This window comes from Mixophyes fleayi, chromosome 1 (assembly GCF_038048845.1).
Source record: "Mixophyes fleayi isolate aMixFle1 chromosome 1, aMixFle1.hap1, whole genome shotgun sequence".
In the NCBI taxonomy this organism is placed as follows: domain Eukaryota; kingdom Metazoa; phylum Chordata; class Amphibia; order Anura; family Limnodynastidae; genus Mixophyes; species Mixophyes fleayi.
The window spans coordinates 307,390,517-307,397,788 of record NC_134402.1 but is presented as its reverse complement, the minus strand read 5'-3'; positions in this window follow the sequence as shown (position 1 = coordinate 307,397,788).

Here is a 7,272-nt window from a genome sequence, read left to right as displayed (position 1 = left end):
TTAAAACAAAATGATATTTTAGCAAGATTAAATCGCTTTATACTTGTACTCATCCGGCAGGAATTGCATTGTTGGAATATTTTAAAGAATAAGACATTATACGAAAACAAAAATATAGACTTTCTACAGGTTAGTATCAAATGGTTTTTATATTCAAAAGGCGACGGCCATGGGAGCCAAATTTGTACCCAGTTATGCAAATCTTTTTATGGACAAATGGGAAGATGACACCATTTGACATAACAATCCAATATAGGTATATTTCTGAGCTATATCCAGGGCCGGATTAACCCTAGGGCTAACTGGGCTACAGCCCAGGGGCCCCGGGCATCCAGGGGGCCCTTGAAAGTGCTCAGCAGCAGTATTGATCGGTCGGGGGCGCCCACGCCGCGATCAATGCTGCTGAGCACTTTAAATGCGGTCCTTCCCCGGGGCGCTGTAGACTCCTTACTGAGGAGATCTCGTGAGTCTCACTCTCACGAGATCTCCTCAGTAAAGAGCGTACAGTGCGCCGGGGAATGACTGCAATGCCAGGAGAAGGAGGTAAGTGCCTTGGGGGCGGCTCAGCTCACCGGGGGGGTGGCTCAGATAACGGGGAGGGGGGCCCTCACGGGGGAATGGAGGTCCCCTTAGCCCAGGGGCCTCCATTCCCTTAATCCGGCCCTGGCTATATCAACAGCAAAAATCTTAATTTAGAGTTCACAGATGAAATCAGCAAAGAGAAATTGGTTTCCAGATTTGGAGATCATAATAAAGAATAATAAAATTAGTATCTGTACATTCGGCAAACCCGTCAACTATAATAATTTTATCCCAGTGAATATACCATCCAAAATTGCTATAAAACATACCTAGAGGACAATGTAAAATAATTGAACAGAACTATTCTGAGCAGACCTTGCAAATAGCAACAAGGAAGAACTCTTATAGAGAAATTCTGTGGACATAACTATAAAAATGGATAGAGATGCTTTGCTTCCTTAAAATATTAGGACCATATATTTGAAAGGAAGTCTCTTTTATCATACAATTTAATAGTTCATCAAAACTTTGCAAAAGAATCTTAAGAAGCATTGGCAGAATTTAGTTAAGAAAACACTTTAAAATGTATTTTATCAGAACGTTCTAAAATTGTATAAACCAGCGCACAAATTATTAGAAATTAATTAGTCTCTAATTTAATTTCCTGTAAGATGAAAAATAAAACCTGGTTATGTATAAAACATACAGGATTTGATTCATCGTGTTGTAAATGTTGTAAAATAACCATATAAACAAACACAAAACCTTTTATTACAATGTCCATGCGACCTGCAATATGTTGGCCAAATTATTAGAAAATTGAAAGATGGTTGAACATAAGAGGAATGTATAAAATGGCATCACAAGTCATTAGCGTTTTATCTACTTTCTTTTACAACACAAGCAAGATCTTATCGATCATCTGTAGAGATCAGACAAGCTAAGAGACATTTCAGGGAAGGAGACTACATGTCGAAAATATATAAAGATTCTATGAGCTAATTTTATTGAGGAATACGACATACACGTTGCCTTGAATCTTCACACAGCCATATCTGGTGCTGGCCTCATATACAGAGTTCGAAACAAAGATATTTAATATATGCCTGACGTCAACCTGGTGCATATGCGACCATTGCAGACCAGCCTGCATGAGGTATGTTCGACTGAGCATGCACACAGGATTGCATCACTTCTTAAGTGCATTTTACGTCTGCTCTTTTATGTAAAATGTGTTCAACTTTACGTGAGGCCCTATGTGCAATTAGTAGAAAGGAAATGTTTGGGATTATAACATTGAAAACTCTTCAACTGTAGAGACTAAATATTGATTTGGTTTATAATGCTTTTAATTATGTATCAGTGGTTGAAGTGGGCTGGTATATGGTGGAATGCCATACCACCACTTAGGGGAGGGCTGGCAAATTTTAAATCAGGGGGCAAGACTTGACTCAGCAGCCTATTTTCAATGGAAAAAAATGCAGTTGACCCAGACCAAGGTAGCCCATTATGGGATCGGCCCGGAGGGACAAATGCCCCCCTGCCCCTCAGCCCAGCCTGCCCCTGCCACCACTTCTCTTACTACTTTCATTATAATACTATTAAATTCCATTAACATTTTCCATACTGCTACTTCTAAATGTCAATACCGCCACTTCTAAATTTCCACTTCGACCACTGATATGTATTATGTATACAAACATAAGCTCTGCTGTGTGGGGTATTCCTTTCTATCTGTGAAAATTAATGGATTCATCATCATCATCCTCATCACCACCATTTAATTATATAGCACCACCGATTCCATGGTGCTGTACAGAGAATATTGGATTTCTGTGTAACATATTAATTTCTAAATTACTCTGATCTTTACTTTCTGATTTCTATTTATTATAACTTGTTCCATTCATTGGAGCCTATTGAAGTATGATTATGCAGTTTCGCTCAACACAAATGTAAGTCCTATTTATAATTTATCAGTTATAGTGAGTTATTCACATTTCTACATGTAAATATGAATTTAAATTGAATGGTTATTTTGTACAATGATAATATTAAGATGTAAATAATATTTTCACATGGTGATAATATAGTTTATTCTTTATCTGTCTATAAAATTATATTGAATGAATTTGTACCCTGTGGATTGAAGACAATGGCATACTAGTAGCAAGATTATCTGATACCCTCCTTTTTAACTTATGAACTGAAGCAAATTTGAAGACAGAAATTATTTATAACAAATCTAATTACATTCTAACAAATCAGTCACTTTCAGAATATGTATGGTTGTCAATTGTTATAGAATTATGCAGCCTCTCTGCTAACTTTATAAAATACTGACAATACTTGTGATTTTGTTATCAATAATTATTATAAATATGATTTGATAATACTTTACTGTTGGCAGTATATATCTGCTTGAATCATTTAACAAATTAAATTGCCTTTCCGCATTGTAGAGACATTTTAACTTAAGAAGTAAGAAGAATCTCACCGGCATATTGTATATTTTATGGATAGAACAAAATCTGAATACAGAAACCGTCCTCTATAGCTTTTGTTACTGGACCAGTTAGCATCTCTAATAATTTGATTCAATATTGGGAAATAACTACTTCAGGTTGAGATTTATGACTCACCTTACAATATATTTTAAGCTTGTGAATATTTTATTAAATAAAATATTTTTTTCAAATAAATGTCATTAATTTATCAAAAAGGAGGATGCAGAAAAGAATAGGGAAAATTATGTTAATATAAATTAAAGAAGAATAAAATATTTATTAATGTACATCTTGATATAACACATATCAATTGACAATCTACTTGGTGTGACAAGTAATAATCCAAAGAGCAAATGAATGGCCATAGGTGCGTGCTGAAGGAGGAGATGATGGACTTGCTTTATAGTCTTGGGAGGAAGAAATACGGGAGTGAGAAAACGGTGAGTCAGAGCTGCGACTCCTGCAAAGGTGCATTATTTTGAAATATGTTGACTAATACCTTGTGGTAATCGATCCGATGAGTCTAGATATTATGAAACTTGTTGGGACAAACATTGAGCATACACTTTATGTGGCCTAAGTGTTAGATCTTCCTTGATGACTGCTGTGACTGAGGAAAGATCAGTCTTCTTCCAGTTGGCTGCCACAAGGCAGTTGGCCACGCGAGATATGTGTCTGAGGAGTCTCTCAGTGCGAGATCTCCACTATGTCCTCTCATTTATTTTCATGTGGGTCCTTCAAGTGATACCAACAATTTCTAAAATGTCGAGAAGAGGTTCTTCAAGTCAGATTTGCTAGACAAAAGGTTTGGACTATTTCTTTTCCTTTTACTCCCAATAATCTGATGTATAATGCATGTGTAGGGTGCACCAACCGTTAAGTAAAATTGACTTATGAAAGAAGTAATTTAACCAAAATGGTATCGTGACTACCTGTTGCGGTGGTAATTACTTTGGCAGGCAAAAGGTTTCTAGTGGGGACTGCTGTATAGGGTTACTTATTGTCACCAGGGAACTATTTGAATGTTTAAGTTGTAGGCATCAGAATAACTTAATAGATTGCAGTTGCATTCTCAGAGTTCTTGGAATCTTAAGAATAAATAAAATGTTTTATTAAGATTTATTTTATTTCCAATGATTTTTTTATAAAAATAGCTCTTAGATTTTTGGGAAATAAACATGGCTAAACAAAAGGGATTGTGAAGGGTTGTGCACCTGAGGGAAGGTTTTGGGAGAAAGAGGGGGGTGGGATAACTGTAATACAATACAAGATGAATGGTCTGTGTAAAAACATATTTGTGATATCATATTTATAAATTTAACTGCCATGAAAGTGGAGGGGTTGTTATCCATCATTCTTCTCTACGGGTGAGTAAAGAGTGGGTTGGGGGGGAGAGAGAAGGAGTCGCCTTGTGGTGTGTTAGTGGGAGTATGATTTAAATAGTGTTTAATGGTCATTCTGCCTTGTGGTGGTCAGTCCAGACCACGGCCGGACTGGCCATCTGGCACTTCTGGCAAATGCCAGAAGGGCCGATGGCCAAATGGGCCGGTCTGCTTGCCCGCCGAGCAGCAGCACTCTGCGCGCTGCTCGGCGGATGGAGAATCAGTGACAGCCACCTATGCGACCAATCACATGGGACGGCACCTGTCACGTGGTGCCGTCCCATGTGATTGATCGCATAGGCGGCTGTCACTGATTCTCCATCTGCCGGGCAGTGCGCTGAGTGCTGCTGCTGGAAGTAAAAAGGCAAGTGTCTCTGTGTGTGTGTGTGTGTGTGTGTGTGTAAGTAATAGTGTGTCTGTGTGTGTGTGTAAGTAATAGTGCGTCTGTGTGTGTGTGTGAGTAATAGTGTGTGTGTGTGTGTGTGTGTGTGTAAGTAATAGTGTGTCTGTGTGTGTAAGTAATAGTGGGGCTAACAAACAGTGGGGCAAACAAACTGTGGCTAACAAACTGGGGCAAACAAACAATGGGGCTAACAAACTGGGGCAAACAAACAGTGGAGCAAACAAACTGGGGCAAACAAACAATGGGTCAAACAAACTGGGGCAAACAAACAATGGGGCAAACAAACTGGGGCAAACAAACAATGGGGCAAACAAACTTGGGCAAACAAACTGGGGCAAACAAACAATGGGGCTAACAAACTGGGGCAAACAAACAGTGGGGCAAACAAACAATGGGGCAAACAAACTGGGGCAAACAAACAATGGGGCAAACAAACTGGGGCAAACAAACAATGGGGCAAACAAACTGGGGCAAACAAACTGGGGCAAACAAACTGGGGCAAACAGTGGGGCAAACAAACAGTGGAGATAACAAACAGTGGAGCAAACAGTGTGTCTAATAGTGGGGCTAATAGTGTGGCTGTGGGGCCCCATGTTGCTATAGTGTGCGTGTGTGTTTGGCCATGTTTATATAGTGTGCGTGCGCAGTATTTTATATATGTGAGGGAAGGGAGGATCTTAATATAGTGTTGGGAGGTAGGCTATTTAATTGTGGAGTGTAGGGGGGGGGCTAATTATTTAAGGTGAGGTGAAAGAACCTTTAATTTAATGCTGGGGTGGGCTATCAATTGAATATGGGGCTGATTTTGGGGAGGAGAGCTATTTATTAAATGTGAATATGAATTATTTGTTGGGGATGGTTGTGGAAAATGGCTTTATTTATTAAACTTTAATGCTATTCAATTTATTGTTGGGACTCTTTGGTAGGAGGGAAATATGTTTTGAGTAATTGGGTATACTGTTAATTTAATGTTGGGGCTGGTTGGCGAGAAATAGGTCTACTTATTAAATGTGAATATTATTATTATTGTGGGGACTGGAGGGAGGCCTAATTATAAAATGTGAGTGCTATTGTTTTAACCCCATTTTTTTCAAAATAGGGCATTCAATATTCCAGGATCAAGACAAGAAAGAACTGAGCTAAAGAAACCAGCTGCTACAAGTGGTGAAAGTGAGCAAGACAGGTAGGAGAGTGCAGGACAATCTGCCAACTGTCCTGAATCTGGTGGGGCAGTCCTGAATTTGGGTGACTGTCTCACATAGTCAGGATTTGGTTTGACTGCAAGGACAGTTGGGAGGTATGTCCCGCTTCACTACGTACTGCTTGTGAAGGCAGAGCTGTGTGCATCTAACAGTAGGGTACACAGTATTGCCTGTGTATTTGTCTAAAATGATAACCATGTTACATAATAGAGCCCTGCTGTCCTAAATACCCCGGGCCACCTGCGCCTTAATCCAGCTCTGGTTAGGGGAAGGGAACTGATAGCTGCTCTCAGTTCCCGGACAGGACACAGCCTGCAGCAAGCCGAGGAGCTCTAAGTATCACAAGGTTTTGTAATCTCGTGAGACAAAGAGCTTCCCTGCTCACTCTGCAGGAAGTTCCCACCCTTATGGATGTCAGCAGCACCAGAAGCAGAGATAAATGTAATGTTTTATTATGTATGTATCAATGCCCCATGTTGGCCACACCCACAACACAATGCAGCCACGCCCTTTTCGCCGCCGGCGCTGCGCGGCGGCGGCACACGATTTCTTTCATGCTTGAACTGAGGTGGGCCTGTGTATGTTAAATGCCAGGGCTGATTTTTAGTCCCAGTCCGGCCCTGGTCCAGACTGACCAGGTTCTGGTTAAGAGGTTAGATGTATTATATATAATGGCTATGATGTACTTCATGCTCTATGATAAACAGATGCTATGGATTGCTGCTTAATTTGGGAAATGTCTAAAACGTTTTGGATGTGTCGCTGAGTTTTCATTATGGGCCTGGGCAAAAGGGAGTAGAGATTTGGATGCTACTTATGTTTTTATAAAGATTGTGAGTTTCTGTCCAGAAGTGTTTTATTCTAGGACATACCCAGTATATGTCAGGAATATGAACAGAGGTTGTTTCCTATTTCAACTGATTCCCTTAACTTCTCTAACAATCTGAATGTGGCTTAGCGTTAATTGTTATAGAGTAGAAATTAGCCCTTTGGATGATGGTTATGACATCAGAGCGATTCTAACCGAGAATATTATACAGTGGGGTCTTGCTTAAGTAAAGAATGGTAGAAGTGCCTAATTTGCAGTATTGAAAATACCATGAGATTATGAGAATGGAGACTTGCAAATTCACAGATAAATCTTAAGGGTGCCAGGTCTATGTTAGGAACCCCTCCAGCCGGCACAACACAACCCGGAATCTACTCTGCCAGTCAGGTGGTCACTGGAGCCCCTGATGGTGGGGCCGCAGACTGAC